This window comes from Stegodyphus dumicola, chromosome 2 (assembly GCF_044657685.1).
Source record: "Stegodyphus dumicola isolate Sdum_Otavi_A_Nest chromosome 2, ASM4465768v1".
Taxonomy (NCBI): domain Eukaryota; kingdom Metazoa; phylum Arthropoda; class Arachnida; order Araneae; family Eresidae; genus Stegodyphus; species Stegodyphus dumicola.
Genome location: NC_140769.1, coordinates 121059823 through 121085742, shown reverse-complemented (window position 1 = coordinate 121085742; position 25920 = coordinate 121059823).

The following is a 25920-nucleotide window of genomic DNA, read 5'->3' as shown; positions in this document are numbered from 1 at the left end:
CGTTTGTCCTCATGTATAGCTTGCTGGTCATTTTCATTGTTATCTATCAGTACCTTAAAAAACGGTACTGACTCAGAGAAAAAATATTGTAAATTGTATTTCATACAGAAGTATTTATTCTATTTCGTTAATTTTATTAAAAGTAAAAAATTTTACATTTTTCTGAAGACATTATATAAAACTTTCAATAAATAAATGTGAAAAGTGTAAAATTATTTAAGATCTAACATTATTTATTACTATAATCTAAAATTATTTAATATCTAATAAAATTTCCTAACCCTGGCTAGAAAGTTATGACCGCTGACAAAAGCGGTGGTTTCCTTCCTTTAATACAAACATACACATGTTTTCCTTAAAAAATTCTCCACGAAGTTATGTTATCCCTTACTTAGACAACTATCATTTTGTCATACTTAAATAGCAATCAGAAAATGTATGTAACTAAAATAAATTAAAGCAGAAACTATTGAATTCGGTATTGCCCATCATGCCTGTCAAGTTGTAATATAGTTTGTTTGATTTGAAATATTTCTTTTTGAAATGATAAAAACCTTTCAAAACTAAGTTTCTAATAACTTATTTACACATATTGAATTCTAGCTTACTACCTGAGCAGTAAATGCTAAGAACACTAAGGACGATCGCTCTTAGTGCTTCTTAAACCCTTGACTCAATATGTAAAATATTTAAATATTTATTCAACAGAAAATGGGCAAATAGTTATGCATATGGTACTCGCATCTGCCACTCGCGCTGATAGTAACCTGCTGTTTATATCTTGCACCATTTTGCGTGTGAGTTGTCATTACCAACTGCAAGAGATGGACTAAAATAGAATTTATTTAGCAGTTGTTCAAGCGTGATAAAGAAAACAAAAGTAAAGCCTTTCACTTTAAGTGCAAATACTTGTTCAAGACATTCTCAACCTAAAAAGGATAAACTGTCGGAAGGCAAATTATTTTCAACTATTAACGAGAAGAAAATGAAAGAAATATTTTCCTTTTAAGTCACGGAAAAGGATTCTTTAGCGCAGAAATGTTGTGGAAATTTTAAGCATTTGTTATAATATCTGAGATCTCCGAATGCGCACTTTCTATTGTTCCAATTCCTTCCGTAATAAAAGTACCCACTTCCCGGTTGCAATTAATGAATTAATGATGCCATTTCCAAACACTGACAGCTACCTTTAATTAAACGATTTTCCGTTCTTCTGAATTAAAAGCTCATTTCTTGCTCTTTAATGATAGTCTGAATAAAATTCTAATTAAAATGACATGGTTTTACCTTTAATGCGTATTAATCAATTTCTGTTTTTAAAGCAAAGTAACAAGCATTGTATTTAATACCTGTAAATTATTTTTATTGAAGTTTGTTCTTAAAAAAGAAGTAAAAATAATTTTTAATGATTAAGTATTTATGCATGGTAGAAAAAATTCAAAGGCTTGTACTCAGTGAAGTAGTGCATAGGAAAGTCCCATTAACCAGTAAAGTCTTGCGAGCGAAAACAGCTGCAGCTATGCAAGTGAGGTAACAGTATAGTAACGCAACTACGTCCGACCAAATGCAAACGGCAGCAGCGCCTTTAGTGGCGAAATTTGGAAGATAGGCATTGCAAATTAAAAACTGAAAGAGATAGAGCAAAATTTCCAATTAGAAAGTTTCAGAGCAGCAATTAATTAGTACGAAACGACATTTGGTTCACACAGATATAAAATAAATTGTCGCCTGAACACCCGAACATGTTCGCATTTGATGCACTCCATTTTGTGTAAACGTATGAAATGTTTGAAAGGAACAGCCATAGATATTAAGAAATACGCACCTTTTCACTGCATAAAATGCGTTCTTTAATCAATATAGTTTCATAACATCACACACACATGCACACAAACAAAAAATATTTATTTTAATTAAAAAAAAATTAAATCTGAAAGCTTTCAGATTTTACATTACGTCCAAAGGGGCGTTTTTTTAACGTTTTGTGTGTTACCTTTATTTATTAAATATCATGTTCTTCGTACTTAAGGGGACGGTGGACTTTAAAATAGCTAAAATTCAACCAAAATATTGAATTTGACATTTTACTCTCGTAATATTCCATATGCGTAACTACATCGTATGCAAAAAACGGAATTCACATATTGTAATTTTTAAAGAAGTTACAAGCATTTAAAATGTATAAACAACGTAAACTTTGCCCCTTAAAGTTAGGAGAAAATATAAAAAAAGATTAATTTCATCAGTTACAATTCATATATTTTCTCAAAAGAAGTTTTTATTTCTAAAAAAAAAAGGCTAGAAATGTCAAGTATTGACAACCATTAATGAATTTAGCTTATGTAAATGCTATACGCGTGGAGCATGGGGAAACAAACTCGTTTTCCCTATTCGTGGTAAAAAAACGGCGGGATCAACGTCGCTTGAACCAAAGCAAAAAGAGAAGTTTACCTGCTTGGAAAAAACAGAAATAGTAAAAAATATTGTAAAGCATTAAAAGATAATGTAAATGTGACAAAGAAGGTCAAACATATGGTGCGAGTGAATTTTAGAAGTTTCATTGGCTATAATGCATAAATTGTTTCTTCCTATAACTTTGAATCACATACCGATTTGCGATATGTTTATATTTGTCATATTTAATATTATGAATTAAAAATAGTTCAATGATACGAAAATGTTATCTAGTGTCTACATATTCATATTTAAAGTTAATTTGTTGTTTCTCATGAACATGTATTAAAGGTAAGTTTGAAGAAAAACTTTAAATTCGGTTTTCTGAAAACAGAATTTTTCGCGGTTCTTATGTCTCGAAAATGCTCCTTGAGACTCATTTTTAGTTCAAAATGAATGATACTTGGAAGAAACTATCTTGTTATATGTTACAGTAGATCTGTGTATCCATTTTTGGATATGAGTTTATTAAGAAGTTTAAACTTGTGATAATGTTTTAAAAAAGGTGATATTTTTCCGAAAACTGGGTTTAAGTTCACAAAAATCCTTTTTAAAAATTTTTTATTCATGATATTCAATAACGGATACACAACTTTTGTTAAGATTTTGCAACTAACTTAAAGGAAATATTAGGAAAAAATATTGAAAATTAGAGCGCAATGAGCATTTTAATCTTTAATTAAAATAATTAATGATATGTTTTAAAAATTCTTAATTTAAAATAAATTGAAATTTTGATCATATATTTTATAAACTGATGTTAAAATACGTAGATGCATAAAATTTCTTGTTGAAAACACAAAAACTTAAAAAACTAATTTTTAAAGTCCACCCTCCCTTTAAACCATAAAATTCAATTCGACAGCAATATCGCAAAATAATTTTAAGATGAGCATATCTTTAGAATTTCCAATACACAAACTCGCGCGCTGGAGATAAAAAGATAAAAATGTTTTTTTTTTTTTTTTTTTTTTTTTTTTTTTTTTTTTTGTACAGTGTTGTTATTCCTCGCTTTGAAATCGTTGATTCTGTTAATTAAAAATCCTTTAATGTCTGATAAAATATGAAATCTCTACGTATAATAAAAGAAAGTGTCTGTGCGTCTTTCATTTGCGCTGCGCCTAAGCTAATAGACCCAGGGCTACGACATTTGGTATACAGGTGCGTCTAGACAAGAGCCAGTGCACCTCGAAGCGATTTTTTTCAAAATTCGAATGAGTTTTTTTTATTTTACCTTTTCGATCTTATCGCATCATTTTGAACAGTTTCTTTCTTTTAGAAATGTGGTTTGGGCAACAAATTTTCATTCAATTGTATACTGGGCTGCTGACTGTTGAAAATCAGCACTGTTGTCACTTGGAAAAGTGAGGGCTATCATTCTGTGCAGTTTTAAAATTTAATGTTTCTCTTGGATACTGGACGTTTGTTGAGAGAAGGCAACGGGAAGTTGGTTAATTTTTTCGCTAGGACAATAAATATTTCTATTAAGGGATATTGCTTATTTCATTGTAATTTTGCTATAAGTAATACATTTTTTTTTGATGAATTTGTTCTGCAAAAAATTCTGCGTAGTTTTTAAATTTAACGCCTGGTATTCCCTTCAGGCATTTTTCCGGTATATTTAAAAGCCAGACGAAGGCTGGCCACGTAGCTGCTGGTAGATAATAAAACAAATTCCAAATTGGGGCTTTCAGATGCCCGTATCCAGGGGAGGAGTTAGTTATTAAAAATTTTGATGGCTGTATGTACTGTTGTTTTATCACATTGCGAGAAACATATATACATTTATGCAAATTCTTCATTATTTAATTTCTTTAAATATAATAGAGGGCTGTGATATTTGGTGGCCACATTTTGAAAAGTGAATCGGCGCAAAATGCCAGAACGAAATTAATAGCTCTTCTGGGCTTACGCCCTTTGGGCTAAAAACGCAAAAGCAAACTGTCACATAGTGATAGCAAGTTAATGTTCTCGTCTGCGATCGAGATTATAATGAGGTTTCAGATTATACTGTTTGTATGAAGCCTCTAATCTTTAAACTAAAATTTTAACAACTTTAAACACATTTTAACCTAAATTTTTAAATGCACTGGAAATTAAAGTTTTACAGATGTTACAGTACAGTACAACGTCACAATCTGCAATAGAACACTGCTACATTTCCAATACGTGAATATGCAGAGTAGTATCGTTGTGCATCAATTGCAAACATCTTTGGGTAGACAGGCGACAATTTATCTTAGCCGTGTGAACTAAATGTCGTTGCGTTTTAATTAATTGACGCTCTAAAATGTTTTAACTGGAAATTTTGCTCTATGTGTTTTCATTTTGGATTTGCAATGCCTATCTTCTAAATTTCGCCACTAGGGAGCTGCTGTTGTTTGCATTAGTTCGGGCGCAATCGCTTTACTATACCGTTATCCCACTTGCATAGCTGTAGCTCTCTACGCTCGCAAGAATTTTCGGGTTAAAGGTAAGATGCACCTTGTATAGTGTACAGCTTCGAGTCAAACAGGTGGTAAATGCTCCGCGTTACAATAATGATATTTTATTTATTAATAAAATGTTTCTGTGACACATTTAAAAAAATAATATTTAAATATATTATAATCACTATAACCGGAGTTTCTCATTTTGAGAGACCTGGAAACCATTTTCTTAACGATTATAGAACATTACATTTCCAAATGAACACAAATGACATTGCACATATATAAATTTTATATTGTTATTACAAATTTTGTATAATGTAATATGAAAAGTATGAAGACAGCGAAACTCAACCGGAAAAATAAAACTACAAGGGCAAACCTATTTAACACATATTTATTTAAACCTATTTGAGGTAAAAGCCTATTTCGCTAAATTCGCGAGATATCGCCAGAATTAAATGTGATGGAATTGTTGTCATCGAGTAAAGGAATCGACTGCTAATTCTAACAGACATCGACTTTTTATGTATCGACTACGCATCCTGTATTGGAATCTGATCATGTTACCACGTAGTAGGCAGCCGACATGTCGTGTTCTGCAATTCGGATTCAGGTCGGCAAATTTGTTACGAGGACAGTAGACTTCCTTCAACTTAATACAAATGATACTCGAAGGAAAATTGATGAAATTTCTTATATTCTGCATTAAACAAAATTCCATGTTACCTGCTTGCAGAAAACAAAACTAAACCCCAAAATGAACTTAAAAATCAAAGGGTATACTGTAATTAGGAAGGACATATTCATCTCCCAACAGATTAAGAAAAATTCTTGACTGTCCTGCCATACTGACCAGGCTCTTCAGAACTGATTTTATCCACTCAAAGTGCCAGCTCCTATATTCTTCGAGGATTGTCGACGTCGCTAGGACTGTTTTAGATACTTTTGGCCTTATTTGACCTTTACACACTAACTTTTGAACAAGACAACAACAGCCATCAATTGCTTAGGTACAATGTAACCATATGTGACTAAGGAAATCAACTGCTGTGTGAATCGAAGAGCTATGTATACTGTATTTATGCAAATTTTGCTATGTATATTGTATAATGTAAAAAATATGTATAATGTATTTATGCCAAGAGGTAATGTATTTATGCAAATTTTGCATTTCAGTAAAGTAATACGGGGAAATAGAAAAGAGCCCATGTGCAGCCGGCGGCGGGGTCTGCGATGCGCGGTGAGCTGAATGTAAGATGACATGTGGACCATGGGGACCCTCGGGACCTGTTCAGAGTTGGTGTATTTGGATATTTATTTGAAAGTACAGATACATACAGAATCTGTACGTAGTACAGGTATGTACGGCTAACAGTTAGTGTATCTTTACACTTAGTAGGGGACAACATCTGAATAACCCATTAGTAAATACGTGGTTCCCCCCTTATATATAGCTTTACTTGTCCAAGAAGTCGATTCATTAGCATTCGGATTAAACGCGTCTGTTCGACTGAAATGGAAAAAGTAAGAAATACTAGGATGATGTATATCTCGAAAGCTACGGTATTCGGATTGATTATGTGCGGTATAATCATAACTGATGAACTTATTGAACTACAGATGCTGAACATGCCATGCATATTTAGTTCCTCAGTTTATAATTATGGTTTCACTCACGAATATAAAAATGCAGTTAAAAAGGTATTTCTCCCATCTTTCTAGCGTGCATTCGTGGTGTAGTGGCCGGTGTTCCAGAGGTCCATGGTCACCGATTCTCGGCGAAGGCGTTTGCTAAATTTTCATCTTGCCTGCTTCCAGCAAAGTACCTAATGTCTCTACACTGTAATAAATTTTTAAAAAAACCATTTTCATGTTCTCTTAATATTTCTCTTCTTAATTTTCAGAATCTTCATTAAACAAGTTATTTTGTCTGTGTATTACTCTTTTGGGCTTAGGCAACAAGAAAGAACACTGTTCTTGTATCACAAAATAGCTCTATTGCAAATTGTAAAGTAAAAAGGCCCAAAACCACTTTAATATCTCGAAAATAACTAAAACGTGTTTTTTGATATTCAAAGAAATTAACTGTCTTTAACAACTACGTAGATTTAACAGTAAATGTTCTTAATTACGTTGTTTAATACTTTCAGCACGCATACCATTTTCTTCAAGATAAATCTTTTTTAAATATCCTACAATTTTATTTAATGAAACTAGTAATACAGGTTCCAGAAATGGCAAAGAAGTTTATTTGAATGACTCATAAAATTCTTACTTTCTACACTCTTAATTTTAAGTAAAATAGTACAATTCCGTTTAAAAGGCAACTTACAATGTCGTATATATTCAGCAGTATGTTTTTCTGGTTTGTAATAATTTTCTCCTGTCTACCTGTTTTCACAAAGCAAACGCAATCAATTTAGTTGACTTTTTTATATCAGATTCAAAATGAATAGTACAAATTAACGAATAATTCCATTTTCTCTTAAACTTGAGGTTATAAACGCATGTCTGCCGAAGCATTGCTGCCACGTCTTTATATATAAGCAAATGAAATTTGTTTAATTCAACGTTCATTATCAATATGCCTTCGACTGCAGACCAATCATTTTTCGCAAAAAGAATTCAGTATCCACTTCCTTTTGAGGAATTAAGAAGGGAGAAATTTAATGAGTTAATAACTGTTGCTGGGAGCTTAGAGTTATTGAAGTGGAGAATGTTTTTATGAAAAATTGTCTTGTTTAAAGAGCCTGAAGATTCAGTGGAGCGAAAGACAATTGCTACATTTTCCTTTTCTCAGAGAACACAGATGGGACTTAACATGTTACGATATTCAGCGTAGAGTATTTGGGAATCTTGAGAGTAAAACTCAAAAATTTGTTAAGAAACGTTTTTGAGGATGCATCATTAAAAATAATGTTATGGAAGCAGAAACTGACACTCAAGATCAATGTCTCATCGACAATTTATTTTCCCGTTTGTTTCGCGACTTTGGCTGCCTAGTTCTACATACTGCGTTAGGATACATGCTTGTTCTTTCATTCTAAAGGAAATATAAAATATTTACAAAGTATTTTATATTAAAATAATTGTAATTGATTAATGCTTAAGAAAACCTTTTTCAAATGTATTCACCTTTAAATACGTAATGTAACGTAAATGTATTAACCTTTATATACGTAAATTGAAATGAACTGAGAGACTACTTAATTTTTTTAAATAGTTTATATAGTTACTCTTTTAAATGTAAAGTGCCAGCTCACCAAAGTAAGCACACTCACGGATAATTTTGCGTCTAGACTGACTGCTCAGCTGAAAGTTTCATATCTTGTAGAGACATTACTTTATATTGAAGTAGAACATGTAAAAAATGTGGAATGCTCTTGCCAGTACTTGCACCTGGACCTCTCGAATACGCATCGAGCGTGCAAACCGTTACACCACGAAGACATCCAGTAAGGAGGGACAAAATATATATTTCCTCTTTTAAAGGGCCATTGGCGATTAAGGGACCCATTTGCCAAATCCTAGTAGTGAAAAATCATCATACACCAGCTTTTAGTTCGAGAGTTTTTCCCAGCTCCTTCTAGAATACTAATTTCAAATAACAGATCGATTACTTTCCTTTTGAGAGCACATACACCTTTCCCAGACTACCTCCGTAGATTCGGGCTCCACCATTCAAACCTTCGTATTTGCGGACAAATAGGCACAATAGGCTATTACTTATTTAACTGTTAAATTACGAAAGAATTTCATACAAGACCGTATACCAACCTTTCAGCTCACCTTTGCATAAAGCAGCAAGCAACTACTTAAAAGCAATATCTTACGATATAAACTGAAATCACTTATAAACCATCTTTCAACTAATTGTAAAAATCTTATTTCCCTTTAAATATGGTTTCATGATTTCTCTTTCATAAATTCTAAAGAAAGACCTTACTCCTAAAGAAAATTTATTCTAAAGAATGGTCAACCTCGACAAAAAGAACACACTGCAAGCTACGAAGTAAATTCTGATAAATATGAAAATCTTACTGTCATTTAAGCACATCTGCGTTATTCTCAATCAATCCTTTTGGAATGCCTTCCTATGCTAACATCTTCTATTTCCTACAACTTTCTATGGATGTACCTTTCTCTACGATGGAATAGTTTCTACGTGATCATCATCTCCATGGAACAGCATTCATCAAGGACTATGGAAAAAAATCTTTAGAGGATCTTGTACATTTCTAATACTTCACATTTTGAATTCTTATGATTTCTACATATTTTGGCCACTGGGATTTATATACTTTTAATCCTATTCTTTAAGAACATATGTACTATTCATGTTACTTCGAATAGACTTACCTTCAAATTCACATTTCTACGTGGACTTCCGCTCGTATGAACAATATACGAACTTATGAACTCTTGGATATCTTTTTGAAGAGCTAAAGACACTTTGTTTCATTATTATATATATTTAGAATTTTTCTAGTTCTCTGTGACTATATAAAAGCTTTACTAACTATTTGTAATTAATTTTAGGAAATATTTGTCAAAATTCTAAGTCTCATCCTGATTTTATTGGTTTATTTTTATGTATTTAAAAATATTCTTTTGATGTCTACATTCTTACATTTTTTACTACATTTATCTGTATAATTGTTCAATTGTATCTCTCTACACCTCAAAATTGTATAGATGTTTTATATGTTTCTTTGTACGCATTCTCTAATGTAAAACTGTAAATCATTATTCATGTAAAAACTTATGTAAAATATTCTCAATAATAACCCGCTGCCCACCAAGCCATCTCCTTCACTTGATGCAGCAGATATTAGATGGTATCCAGTTGCAATGGTGGTGCATTGATGGTCTTCTGTCTTCTGTGACTGCTTATCATTGCCGAACGAAATTCATTCTGTTGAGATATCGTTTAGGGCGTTAAGCGATTTTAAGACGTTAGTCACACAACGTTCTGCAGTTTAGCTGTAAAGAATTAAAATAGAATAAGAAGTCCCAGATAGCATAACTGAACAATTTATTTGTTTTTCTTATTTTTAGCCCATGGCGACGGTAGCCCAGAAGGGCTATCAATCTCAAAACAGCATTTTGTGGCCTTTCACTATAGACGGTGAATCACTTTTTAAACAGTTGCTATCAAATATTGACGTGAGTCACACAACGTTCTGCAGTTGAGCTATAAAGAATGAAAATAAAATAAGAAGTCCCAAGTAGCATAACTGAACAATTTATTTGTTTTTCTTATTTTTAGCCCAAGGCGACGGTAGCCCAGAAGGGCTATCAATCTCAAAACAGCATTTTGTCGTCTTTCACTATAGACGGCGAATTGCTTTTTAAATAGTTGCTATCAATATTATATTTCAAAAAACTTAAATAATGAATGTATGTATGTTTCTTGCACTGTGAAAAATGACGCTACCTAGAACCATCAAATTTTAAATAATGTAATCCTGCACTAGAGCATGGGCACCTGGAAGGCCCGAAATTTGAAGTTCGAATTTGTTTTATTATCTATTTCATAGTTTGTAAAACTCATTCTAAAACTCGATTGACAAACTCAACGATTTCAAAGACAGCAGTGGCAACACTGTGTGGAAACAAACATTTTTATCTCCAGAGAGAAAGACTGTCTATCGAAAATTCTAAACGCGTGCTGTTTTTAAATATTTTGCGATATTGCTATTGAACTGAATTTTTTGTGTTTTAAGTGCGAAGAACATAATATTTAATAAATAAAGGTAACAAATAAAACATTAAAAACGCCCCTTTTGACTTAATATAAAATCTGAAAGCTTTCAGACTTTTATTTGCTTTAAGTGATATTTTCCCTTTCTTTCTGTTTTATTTATTTAAGATTATTTTAGATATTGGAAGCTGGAATTCATCTTCAAGTGCTTTATTTAAAATAGTTTGTTAAATTTAATTCATATGATAAAGTCCTTCACCTCAATATTCTGCTGCCCCCCCCCCCAAAAAAAACCTTAACTGTAAGGTCATAAGTAAGATCAGATGTATTTTATGCAAAGACAAGAATTTCCATGAGAATTATTCCCATAGGGTTCATAGTTAAGTTAGTAACTAATATTCTTGTTATATCTTTGATTTAGCTTGAATTATGCATCCTCAATGAATATTCAAATGCAAAGATGAATGTTACTTACAATAATTAAACATCGTTTATAAGTTGGAAATCAATTTGCATGATTAAAAATCACCAGTTTTCATTTCCCTCTTAAAATGCATAATTTAAAAATTCAGTTTTTGTTTTCCTCGAACTTCGCCTCAATATATTTATGAAATGCAAGAGATGTCAACAGAAAAACGTTTCTGTTTAATATGAATAAATATAAAGGGGAATGATTTTAATTTTATTTTTACTGCATAATTCATTTCTTTTCATACGTATAGTTGAAAGAAAAAGTATAAAATTCTTTAATGCATTGCTTAGATTAAATTATGACTGATGTGGTAAATAGAAGAACTAAATTAAAGATGGCATAAATAATTTATATCCTAAATATTACTTGTTTTTAACCGCTTTTTACTTAATTAAGTGTATCTGTATGACATTTCAAACATTTTGCTTTTGTGTAACCTAATATTAATTTCTAAAGGTATCCTTTTTCTGTATGTGATAAAAAAGACCATTATTGTAAAGGATTAGTATATTTTACGAATTTTTAATGGAAAAACAAAACTGTAGATAACTACGAAAATGTTTTCAATATTACTACTGCTGAGCTTTAATTGTTAGTTTAGTGACATTTAAATAGATTGTAACTTGGGGCAGTATTTGGAAATAAGAAACAAAAGCAAATTTGCTGATTTTCAAGATTCCACTTTCATAACCGTTCTGTTTATTGGCTAGGGGCTTATTTCGTAAAGCCATGCGTTCACAGAGATAGCATAAATGTTTTATATTTTTCGTAAATATAAGCCATTACAATACAAGGATTTATTGCCTTTCCCCTTACGTGTTTTCGAGGGAGGACCCACGGAAGGTATTAAACTAGCACAGGAAGATCCGTGGTTTGTATATTAATGCGGTCACTGTTGGTTTCTGCCGTCCAAGTTGTTAGCGTCGCTGATTGCAGCGCCGAAGGACCCGGGTTCGAATCCCGCAGAAGGCATGGATGTTTGCAAATGTTTAGTGTCTGAGCAACGTGGCGGCACTCCAAATATGCCGGCACTACGGAAGTCCTCTCGCGTGGTTTGGTCAAAGAACATCTATGTAAAGAAGTAATGGTTCCATAGACGTAATGTAAACCAGTTTGCTAATACGCCGCTAGAAGCAGAGGGAAAAATTGTCAAGAGATTTGGCAACGGAAACTGACGGGCGAAAATTTCCCCCTCCACGATCTGTATAGGAAATTGGGGAACACGGTGTTAAAAAGAAACGTTTGTCGAGAAAACGTTTCTTCTTTGACTTTTCGCGATAATTTAAACTCGGATTTTCGTACTTTTTTTTTTTTTTTTTTCTTTTCTAAATAATTATTCCATTAATTCATTTACTTGCATGAAAAAAATTTTTTTTTTTCCTTTCAAGTTTAAAACGATATTCATTTTATGAACTCTTGATAAACGTGACCTTCGAACTTCGACGTTTCGGCAACAGATATTTCACGCATGCGCAGCTGATTCCTTCTACGTTGGGATGAAGCAACTCCTGTTGCGGAGAAGTTTTCCTTCTTAACAATACATATTCTTTGGTTTGGTGGAAGCGGAGTGGAGTGGGATATTCTCGGACCCGTCCCTCCGGAGTGCTCTCCGTCTGAATTAGAGGTGGAACTGAGCTAAATTTGCGATGTCACCTGTAAGGTGCTTAAGGCGGTTGCCAACGACAAGTGTAGCTTGCGCTTCTTGCCACGAGGAATTTGTGCTTGCACTGATGTTACTGTCAGACAAGTGAGCATAAGTAACAACAACAACAACTGTTGATTTCTTCCATTTTTCGCTCTAAATTGTCTAAATGTGTCTACAATGGCGCTGAAACTAAATTTTTTATTACAAGGATTTAGTCGACTTTAGTGAGTCGCTTTTTAAGTGAAAGAAAATGTCAGGAATCATCGCTTTTCTCCCGTTTGTGTTCTTTGGCGTAAGTGGTTAGTACATCCAACTAACAATAGGCAGACCTAAGCTTCGAATTCAAATGACGGCACAAATGATTTGTAGTGTTTCTTATTTAAAAAAAAAAATCTAGTAGTGTCCAGAATGTGACACAGTTTTCTCAGTGGATGGTTTGGGAAGAGCATCTATAACCTACCCTTCTAAGTTCTCGTTCGAGCCCTTGTCGAAGCATAAACTTTACAAGATATGAGGTATTAAAATACAATACAATCAAATATGAAATCAAAAAAAAATCTGAAGATTTTGATATTTTATATTACGAACAAAAGGGCGTTTCTTTCATTTACACAAACATACACCTTTCGAGAGCATTTGGGCGAAAGCCCCCTTTTGCTACAAACATTTAAAAACAGCACATTTTTAGAATTTCCGGTAGACCGCCTCTTGCGCTGAAAATAAAAATATTTTATTCATCACATTTTTTTTTTTGCCACTGCTCGCTTTGAAATCGTCAAGTTTCTTAATAAAATATTCATTTATTCGGATGGAGGACTACGTTATTCAAAATTTGAAGGCTCTAGGTGTCGTTGAATTTTCACAATGCAAGAAAAATTCATACATTCATGCAGATTCTTCATTATTTAACCTCTTTAAATATAATACAGGGCGATAATATATGGTGGCAACAATTTAAAAAGTGATATAGCCGTTTATAGTGACTCGAAGCAAAATGCCGTTTCGAGATTATTAGACTTTCTACTTTGGATAATAACGACATGGAAATATCCAAGGAGGTTAGAATAGAAGGAGAGAAGGTTCAACTCACACGGGAAGCTTGGCCATGTTACTGTTATCGCTGTGAAGTCTGAAATTGCAACATTTTTTTCTTTTCTTTTTGAAGCATGTCAGCTTGTGTTGCATATGGATGCACAAATAGATTTTCGGAAAAGATTCCTGGGATTACTTTTCACGTGTAAGTATTGATTTCCTTTTTTATGTAATTTGATAAATATCTTTAAAAATATCACAATATCATGTTGTTTTCTTTCCAGATTTGAAGAAATAAGGACTTCATTATAATCCAAATATGTTAAATACATTTTAACGTTTCTGTTTATAGCTGGTATCTTCATTCCTTAACATACAATGATATATGCTAGGTTTTAAATTGTATAATTTGAACGTTTTAGATAATTCGTTTTTTAATTTTCATGGAAAGTAAGAAATCAATTGTTACTATTTTTGAGAATTGTAAAGGTGTTAAATAAAGTAATACTTTTCTTTATGTATTAATTATTATTCATTTTTAAGTTACGGGAACTGTTATGAATATAATTTGTGCATTTGATGAAGATAAACTGTTCTGTTGTTATTATTATTATTTTTTTTTCCATAAACTTACAATTTTCTGTGCAGTATAGCGATAAAATTAAGTAAAATATTGACACAACTGAACATGTGGAAAGACGTATCCAAGAATTTATATAGGTATATTTTCTGTAATTCAGTTTAATTCAAGTCAACTTCTATCAGATTCATAAATATGAAACACGGATAAACTGATATCATTTAATTCACATAAATCTGTTTTATGTTATTGATATTTATTTTCATGTTATTGGCTCTGACAAGGATATATTTAAAACTTTCATTTAAAAAAATGCAACCTGTGACTATTTTTTAGATAATTATTGCTTAAATATGTGAATTTCTGTTTTAGTGTACTGCAGATTAAATCTGAAGTATTTAACATACTAAAATAAAATAACTTTCTTTTCTACCTCTTAAACTATCTATATGAAATAATTATTTATTAAATTATGATAATATTGGGAATAAATCAAAAATATCACTTCTTAAAGGAAAAATTGGAAATCACCCAATAGGTTGCTAATAAAACCTAAACAAATCCTTGAAATATGCAGAAATTTATTTTTAAAGAATTTAATGTTATACACATGCATGTAGATTTCGAACTATTTCTTAATAATTTTCTGTTCATAGTAAATTATGGATATCATCTTTATTACAGTAAAACAAAAGTTTAACAATAGCGAAGCATTTCATTATAAATTTAACATATTTTTACTGTAAATTACGTGCACGGAACAACTTAGAAACAGTACATTTCACTACCGTAATGCAATGTTTTGAAGTTACAAACATGGACGCCGCTTGTTCGGTGGAGTTTCATTTCCCAATACTGGAGGAAACTGCAAACGCTCCCTCCTTCTATTCTAGCCTTCTTGGAAATATCACAGGCTTGTGAAAATTCGATTAGTGATTCAGTTTCTCATGAGGAATAAGTGGCCTTTTCAGGCGAAGGTACGACTTTGAAACAACGCATCTCCACACTTAAAATGAACAAAATGACCAGTTTTTTCTCACATTTAAATTCTCCAACTGAAATAATGCCAAAATGCCAAGTTTGGTAAAAATGGCAAAAAAACTAGCTATTTAAATTTTCAGTGTTAACTGAATTTGGTAATTTGGTATATATTTATTAATAACTCTTTTTTTAATTCAGAAGTCGAACAACATTTTCACAGGACTAATCGAAACCATCGAAACTAGTCCTGTGAAAATTTGAAAATATAACGCTTATTTTTGTTGTTTGACTTCTGAATTAGTATTTGTTCGGCGTGTTATTGTGTTTTAACTTTATTTTTTGTTTAACTTACTTGATTACTTCTTTGACAGTTCAAAATTTAGGTTCAATTCAAATAAAATTCGCAGCCATTTTCTGATTTGTTTTTAAAATTTGTATTTTTTAGTAATTCTTGTCAGTTTTTCGAAAACATTTTTGAATAATAAACTATAAAATGTTTACCGCCATCCTAAAGTAGATGCATTTCTAGGGATACCTGCAAAAAATTCAAAATTTCCAAACATATACGTGAATTTATATATTGGCGCTTTTTGAAATTTACCATATTAGTTATAAGCGATAATAACGCCAGACGTGGTTTACGCACTTTCTTAAAATTATTTGATAGAATGAATGATGCACCATTTTTTCTGTTCGTGCACGGTGAAAAAGGGGTTGCTATAAATTAAGAGTCTCACCAAGTTAATTATTTAGCACCTATATGAAAAAAGTACACCAAGATAAATTTTGAAATTTCTCAATAAGTTTATTACCAAATTAGAAAAATGTCCTTTTTTTTTTTTTTTTTTTTTTTTTTTTGGTCCAAATATCTCTTATACAGCACTGCAATTATAAATCTAATATATGACATGAAAAACGCAAGTTAAATTTCTTCAACACACAGTAGAATGGGAGGTATAGAACTGTCCCATTTTTTGTGCAAGGTTTACGTACGTATGTGTGTATGCGTGTGTGTGTGTGCGTATATGTTCGTGTGTATACACACACATACGTACATGTATACATGCACATATTTCTAAATTCGGTCCGGAGAACAGAAGAGTAACGCATTGTTTTGTACGACACAGTAGAAAGAACAATTATTCAGAGCTAAAGTTACAGGTAATGCTCTGATTCCTAACTAATATTTCCTATAGCATACTGTGCTCGCCCCATTTATTATTCATTATATGATTATAAAATTCAGTTACTGTAATTTCAAATTACTTTTATATATTTCATATTTAAATTACATTACCATTTAAATTTACATTTTCAGAAAATTCACTATCATAAATATGAATATTTTTGCATTGATACTCAAAAAACACATTTCTGATACCATTTTCTGCGTTAATATTCAAAATAATTTTACTTATATTTCCCATTTACTTCATTCTAAGAATTTTTGACAATTTTTAGCAATAAACAAAATTTATAATTACTAATGCATTAAGTTTTAATATTCTTCCCTAAAGGAAATGTTTGAAATAATTTTAAATTCTTTACTAAATATATTCAACATAATTATTGAAATTTAAATGTCTAGTACCGGAAAGTTGTATTGTGATATATTCGTAAAAACACTATTATACATTCAAAGTTCAAAAGAATAATTAAGAATATTTGTTTCCTGATCGGCAAATATAAAACATTTTAGCTGCACTAATTAATGAATAAATTACTTATTTCATAACTATGGAAAACTTTAAGTATACTCCATTAGCAGGAATATAAAATAAAATGAACCAGCAAAATTAATAAATGTCAAAACCATTAATGAAAGCCCTGAATTACTACGTTCCCATTCCTTGAAAAACACTTTTTATGTTTTCTCAAAATAACAAAATGAAATTGCAGGAATTTAATTAAAGCCACATGATCTAAAACAGAAAGTCCATTACAGCATATCAATTAAATGTCGCTGAAAAAGAATTTGATTTAATTCTCATTTGGGCTAAAAGGCAAAAATATTTGGATGCTCTTAACTGATAAACATCTGATGGAACATAAAGCGGATCGTAGGAAATCTGAAGTTAAAAGCGAGTTTGCATTTCTCCGAGTAACCTGCAGCAAGCCCCTCGCTACGGTGAACTACTGGGAACCGAGTGGACGAACCTGTAATATGATATATATTTGATATATCATATCATATAATATATTTGATAGATTGTTTACACCAATTAGAGCGCACTTACGTTCACTACCATTTGTCTACAATATGAATACCGATGTGGCAGTTGCAGTGCTGAAGTTTGCGTTTCGGACGAACATTAATATCTGTTCTCAGGGGTGAATAAGAAAAAAAAGGAGATGGGTTAGTGACTAGGTAGCTTGCCGTGATGCATCAGGAGCATTAAATCAACATTTAAATGAAATTCAGGGCGAGGATATCCAAAGTTACAAAAATTTCATCAGAATTGAAGAAGGCTAATTTGAAACTTTATCGCAAACGGTCACCCCATTTATTCAGGAAAAAAAAAAAGAAAAAAAAAGTTCTTTCGAGATGAGTGCCAGCAAAATTAAAACTGCAAATAGCTCTTCGGTTTCTGGTTACGGATGACTCCTTTATAGTTCTCTGCAATATTTATTTTGAGTGCCAAAATTAATAATTAGTATATTTATTCCAGAAGTGTGCGAGACCATTTTTTGTGTATGAGGTTGTGGAAAATTATTAATCTTTTACTTGAACTCTCAAACTAAAACGCCCTCAAATTTTCGCATTTTCAAATTTTAGTATGAGGATATTTATTATTAAATATATATTATTATTAAATCTCCTCATACGCCTTCTATCTACGATTTTTATCCTGATACTTTCAACTCATAGTTCGATCAAATTAATTCAAATTTAATTTGTTGTTTAAATAAAATGGAAAGTCAAAATTTCAAAATTTTAGATAATATTTTATTAGGTGTAATTGCCCATGAGTAAAAACTAGTTTTCGAAATTTATATCGACAAAATCAAATGTTTGCGCTTTTATTTACTTTTTCTAAATGAAAACTGTATTTTATTGGGTAGTTGAATATCATATAATTTATTATTTTTTTTATTAAGGTATCCGACCTCGTACAAAAGACGATTTTCGGTCAAAATTTCGATTTTTATTTTATTATATTATCTTAAAGAATACATCTTTAGCTATCAAATACAAGTTTTTGCTTGTTGATAGGTTAATTAGAACTGAAGTTATAAGCATTTTTCTGTAACTGAATAAACCGGAAGTTCCAATATTCTGGGCCGGAAGTGAGCGTTTAAATAGATATACCTATTTAGAAACTTTATTTATCATCAAGATTTTGTAAATTATAAACCTGCGTAATAAGTTTAGATATTTTGTAATAAATTTTAAGAATCTGGTGTTAGTTTTTCTCCTTAATTTCGTATTTAGTTTGACGCAGAGGGTATTCGACGTTGAATGTATGTGTTGCTGCTTTGTCGATTAGCGTTGACAAAGTGCTTGATTTGAAAGCTATGTCACATTTTTGCATCATTTGCAACAAAATAAACAGAATGGCATGCAATCTTCAGCACGACATATGTAAAGCGTAATATAATTGTTCTGCAAATTATAAAGAAGCAGCTTCGGGTATGGAAGCAGTTGGTGCTTATTCCCTGTTTGAATGATCCATTACATTACGAAAGCGGAAGCACACGGAGTATTACGAGGATGGGGATTCTAAGGGGTTTTTAATTGTGAAAGATATATATGGTAAAGATTCGGTCAAGAAAGTTGAATGCATTGAACATGTACAGAAAAGGGTTGGTAGTGGACTACGAAAAGTAAAAAACTCCGCTCCTGAATTGAAAGGAAAAGTTAACGGACTGATTCTTTTATTGATTAACTGCAGAATTAGGGATTGCAATTAGAAGTCATCTTTGAAACTTAATTGAGATGCAGCAGGTTGTACTAACTGCTTGTTCCATTGTAGCTCTTCTTCGAAGCCAATGCCCTCCTCAACAATCAATGAATTGGTGCAACTATGAATGTGTGATTGCAGAAATCAAGAAAAAAATCAGAAAGAAAAAAATTAGGCAAAAACCTCTGGTATATCAATATATATTTTAAATTTAATTAAACCTACATATATGGAGTTGACTACATAAACAAGAGTTATTAAAAAGTGTCTACATGGCAAAAAATATCAAGGAACGTTTTAATGGCATTTTATTGCAAATTGTTCCGAAAGAAACATTCATAAACTTGCGAATATTAATGTTTGGAGCAAATGTAAGTGTTGGGTTATTTAATATTATTTAATGATGGATTTATAGGTTTGCTTGAAGCATTTTCAAGGTTAGGTATGTGCCCTGAATTTTACACTGAGCAGGGAATTCGAAAACTTGATAAAGTGCAAAATCATGATTTTTGGTGGCATTCCACAAGTTTTACAAAAACCCAGAGAAAAAATTACGCTTGTTCGAAAGAAAAGGTGCAAAGTCTGGGAAGGAAAAAACAAGGTGTTTGTTAAGTTACAAAGCAGGGAAATTTTAATTATCAGGGATGCTTCTTTCACTAGGAAATTGTTTTATGAAAACTTTAAACTTGTTTTCTGAAAAATGTTTTTCTGTAAATATTGCCAATGGTAATAGCCATAACTCAAAATTTTATGGATAAAATTTAATGATACTTTCTATACATGTTTCATATAATCTGATGCATGCTCTGAAGCAAAAGATTTTAGAAATATTATTTAGAAGTTGAATTGTTATTTTTTATTTTTAGATTTTGGATGCAATAATAGGAAAATATACAGTAAATACTATACATTTTGACATATCTCAAGAATATATGAATATTTCTTAATTATTTTGCTTCAATGCATACAAAACAAGTGTAAATATAAATACAAATTAAAAAAACTGCATATTTATATATACATTGTTCACCGTGGTTGTTGCCGTAAAGGCAAAATTTAAGCAAAAATTATCCTTTTTTTCATTATTTTTCAAAATTAAAATTACTTAGCATTACGTTTTAAATTGTTTTCATTCATTAATATGCTTATCTTAAAATTAATATGTTTATAATTAAAATAAAAACCATTTTTAAAAAAATGGTACCCGAACGAGGTCGAATACCTTAAAGAAAATTCACTAATAAGTAAGTTTAAAATAATTAATTTAATTGCCGTCTATGTTTTTTGCAACAATATCAAAAACATGAAATTCATTCCCTTTAACATTTTTATCCACGTTATATTTTTAAACATACTAGTAAATAATTATCGTAATATTCAAGTAGTGAAAAATTTCCTAGTACTTCAAATGATGCTTATTTATTAAAAAATTCCATAGTTTAATTTTCATTTCATCTCGGCATGATGGAAAAATTGGTCACAACGTCTCCGCGAACATTGCTCGGAGTTACTGCCCGAATAGATTTTCAACTGGTTCGAAGCAGAAAACGGAATCGTTGACTCTTCTCCCCTACGTTTTTGTTCGGGCGAAGTAAGCATTTACATTGTCAAAGAAGTCGCAGCGAGAGACCTGCTAGAAGTCACTCGGAAAAATGTAAACTGGCCTTTAGAGAATAGTAATTCGTGCCCGCGGTGAAGACACATTTCTTTAAACATTAGAAATGGTCAATAGCTGACACGATGAATTTTAAAAGATGCATTAAATTACGGTGTAGATTTTTATGGACGCTATCCTAGTTGATATTCATAGTACTGGCTGTTTGATCATGAGCCCTCTCAGTGGCCTGTGTTTGGGGATCTGTCGTAAAGACCTGTATTTAAACAGCATTTCTTAACTAAATTTGAATAATTACACTTATTTTAGTCTTTACTTTCATAAACTTATATTCATTAAGATAGCACTTACATTATTGCAGAAGTAAGAAAGAAATATCTTAAATTTTAAGCTACTATGTACCAAGTGACAAAAAAAAATGTCATGACCAGATAAAGCCGGTCATGCCGTTCAGAGGGTTAATATTTATTTCGAGTGCGAAAATGCACTTAATCAATTAATAATAAGTCAATTTCAATTTAAACTGTGGATGCATTAATGAAAATTCTTGACTTTTGAAGCTGACCCGTACTTGGAGCAAAATTCTCTATGAAACGGGCATTTCTGAGAGTGCCATCCTGCCGCTTGGATCATTAAAATTGTGGCGATCACGAGGTGGTATGTTCGCTTAGTGCTGTTTGATATATAGCTGCTTGCTCATAATCTATTAGCACCAATGAGAACTACAGAAGCGCACATGCCCTTGAAGCTTCACATGCCCTTGAAGGTAATAATGACCTTGGGATTAGATAATGTGTTTTTTATATGGGAATCGAACCTCATACCGCTCTTTAAAAAGCGGCATGTTCTGATATTTGAACTGTTTTGTAGTTTAGCATTTGATTAGTTCTCGAGATCGCTACGCACTACCTTCCCAAGCATTTATGATGTGACATGAGGAAATACGATTGGTCGTTGTGAACTGAGTCTTCGTTGCTGGACGGGTTGTGAGTCTAGTGCGTTGTTGGGATTGATCATTGCGTTGATGAGCTGTTGCTGCGATGTGTAGACGTGTTGAGTTGGATCCGTTTGATGCAAACCTGGTCTCTTGGCATGTGCGTCGCCGTTAGTTTTGATGTGAAGCGTGCGTTGAAGAGCGCGATTTCACTTATGTAAATTAGATCATTTGTCCTCAGTGCGGGGCAGTGTGCGTAATTCTCTACATCGCCATTGTTGCGATCAAGAGGTGGTATACTTACTTGGTGCTGCTTGATGTGCAGTTACTTTCAAATGTCGCTATCTGTTGACAGTAATGAGAAGTGCAGCAGCGCACGAGTTTCGTATGCCCTTGAAGATGAAAATGAACTTGGAATTCGATCTATGGTCTTTTATATTGCTGTCGAATATCATATCGCTGTTGCAAAAGAGTTCCTGCGTAGTAGATTCTGATATTCGAGCTGCTTTGTGATGCGAGCATTTAATTAGCTCTCAAGATCCTACAAAATCATATAGATACGTAATTATTAAGGATGACTGCTGGTGCATAACGACGCAGTTGCATTAATTGCATGTTAGCAGGTGAGCTGATTTTAATATTTCTTTGTTCTAGATATCTAATCTGTTTCAAACTAGTACAGATAAAGTAGCCCAGTAAGCGCGCCTGTTTTCAAGAATTTCATCGGTACCTTATAAACTCTTGAAATACACTGGTGTGCAAAATATAAGCGACAATGTAAATTTTAATCAGATAGCCATTAAATTGTAGAAAAGGGGGTTCTTGCGTTCAGTACAATGAACACGCAATTCAGTAGAAGGGTCATGCGTATACAAATGTCAAGAAAAAACGTCACAGGCTACGTGAGCGTACGCAAAAGGCGTAACGGTCGGCACGCTCAACTCGAGACTGCCATAAAAGGAAGGATGGAGACGCAATCAAAGACATTCGCTGCAAGTACAAGGAGTTCTTTCGTGAAATAAAATTTAGCTATAAGGAATGATCTGGATGACTTTACACGTGGAAGAATGATCGAAAATCTGGAGTAGGGTCCAAGTGTGACCAGTGAGTGAGTGAGTGAGGGCACCGCTATGATGGCTTCCGACCACGGACGTGAACCAAACGGAATTATATACCATCATGGCGGGGAAGACCAGAGTAACAAAGTTGAATATTATATACTAATAACACTTTTTACATATAACTGCAAGGCACTAAGCGTTATTCTGGTTATTTGCTTTAAGTTCTGAACATTTGAAAAATTATAATATTATCCACGGTTGTTTCTGCTTAGGCAGTGTTTCGAGATTTTCTCTATTTTATCAAGGGCTATTCTGTTTTTGTGTGTGTTAATCGACAACATTGCCCAGGCACAGTCCGCTGGTTTCTTCAAGTGCCAGGTTTCTTGTATGTACTCAATGGAAGTAATAATGGTCCATCCCTAAGTCTGAATCTGTTCAGGTATACTGGGAATGGTCCATGACCTGTCAAGAACTGTGTTAGGCTAGCACAGTGGGTCTTTACTTCCATGTTAACTTTTGGCTGTAAGCGAAATGTCCTTCTTCCTACCTCTGCCTCTGTCCATCTACTTTGCCAGTTTTGTAGCAGACCTGTCAAAGTTGTTCGCTTAATATGAGACCAAGGAAGTTTAGTTGGGTCTTTCTAATATATTTGGCTTCATTGCTTTGAATCCCTGTGTGAGCGAGAACCCATTTTAAAGTGGGACTTTGCGAAATAGGCATTGTCATAAGCTGTTTCTGAATTCTGTATACCAAAGGACTCCGGCTGTTTTAACTTGCGATAGCCGCTAGACTTGATGCCGAATCACTGAGTATGGAGAATTTCTCCTGTTAACATGTGTTCGCATATCTAATTGCAGCACTGATAGCTAGAAACTCTGCTTGGTATACCGAATTGTTCAAGCCTAATTTCCTTTTCCACTCGATTGTTACAACTCCATTTTCTAGTCTACAGAAGGCGCTGCCCGTGCCGTTCTCAGTTTTGGAGCCATCTGTGAAAAGGTTATTACTGTACCTCTGAATTGGTTGGTCGTATATACTGATACCGTCGGAGAGATTAAAAGCTGCTGGATGAAAGTTATTGCAGTTGTTTTGCTCCTCGTAGTCCGAGTGGTGGTAACTATGACCCCAGAGTGTTGAAGTTTGATCCAGCCTGGAAACCCTTACGATAGCTACCTCCCTTTTTACTATCAAATCTAGTTGAGGAATTCCTGCTAGTTGTTGTAGGGCTAGTGTTAACGTGGTACGGTAGGCCCTTCATACTTGAAGTAGCTGCTGTCTCTGAGTAGAGAGCAGGGATCTTTTCATATGACAGGTAAGTTCGCCACCCCAGATTGCTGCTCCGTAAGTTATTACTCTTTCCGTAATGGTTCTATGCCAAATTTTTAATAGCTTAGATGAGATACCCCATTTATGTGAAGTCATGCGTCTCATGTTGTTGCTTAGGATGCTAATTCGAGTCTTAAGATTCCTGACATGTGGCATCCAAGAAAGTCTGTTGTCGAGTAATAGCCCAAGATATTTCAATTGGGGGAAACATTTTACCGGTATCCCATGGAGTTTAATGCTTGGGTTGCGTCTTAGCTGCCTGCTGCGTCCTATGAGTAAAGCTTTAGTTTTCTCTGCCGAAATCTGAAGCTTATGTGCTCAGGCACATTGGGAGACCAGATCAAGACAGTATTGAGATCTCATTTCGAGGTTACTCCTTCCCGCCACAACTAGCATAAAATCGTCCGCATAGGCTATGATTCGAGCGTATTCTACGCTCTCAAACTGACGAAATGCCGAGTTTGCCACTATATTCCACAGTGTTGGTCCAATGCATGACCCCCGTGGGCCCCCTCTAAAGACATTTTTGACATAAATGCCGCTGTCTGATGTTACTTGTACACTTCGATCTTGAAGGTACGAGCGAAGGATGGTAATAATGGCTGTTGGGCAGGCCATGTTGTGCAGCAAATTTATTACGTCTGGACACCAAAGGGAGTCAAAGGCTCCCTTGATGTCAATGGCTATTGCCAGTGAGTGCAAAGTGTTATCCTTGTTCTGTTTGATAGTGGCCATTAAGTCTTTTATGGCATGTTCAGTTGAGTTGCCCATTCGGAATCCATATTGGTTGGGATGCAGGCCGTCGTTCCTTTGCAGGAAGAAGGTCCAGTCTGTAAAGAATTACTCTTTCCAATACCTTACCGAGCGCTGGCAGTAGACAGACTGGCCTGTAAGATGAATGTTCTGCCGGAGTTTTACCTGATTTTAGGAATAACGCCACTTCTGCCAACTTCAAATTTTTAGGAAAGTACTGATGTTTCCAGCAAGCTGAAATGACGGCAAGGAATAGTTTTGGGAATTCCCGGTGTATCTCTCTAATGATGATATTATCAATTCCATCCGGACCTGGAGCATTTTGGGGTGCCAGAGTACGTATGATGTTGTCAACTTCCATCTGCGTAGGAGGGGGTTCGTCTCTTCTGGTAACTTGGCGAAATTTCATACTGTAGGATTTTCTCGCTTCCTCTTGCTCCTCTAAGAAATCCTCTTCATCATCATCAGGAAAAACTGCATTTATGATCTCATTGATTACTTCGATGTTGGATGAGGCAGTGCTATTCACCATAGGCGTAGTACGAAACACCTTGTTATATGTTATCTTTTGATTAGGACCAAAGGCTTTAGTGACATTACTACAGTAAGTTCTCCATGAAATTAACTTGGCCTCTTTAATTTTTCTTTTATATAAACCTCTGGCTTTATTCTAGGTTATCATTTTGAGTTGCCGTAAATATGGATCTACCGTGGATTGTGCTTTTCTGGGAAGTGCCCGAACTCTGCTCCTCTCTGTGTTAAGCTCTGGTGACCACCAGGATATCGAGTGTTTTGCCTTTACAGATTTCAAACGATATGCTTTGTGGGCGGCTTGCACTATTTTTGTAACTAGTAAGTCGTAGAGATTATCTACGGAGTTTCTGTCCTGGCAGTTGTTGAAATCTTTGATAAATTTATCTACATGCGCTCGAATGTGTTCCCGTAAAACGGAATGTCCTCCAAATGCCGTTTAGAATATTTTGTTTATTATGTAGTCTATAGGAGTATCCAGCCTGTAAGTAATAATTT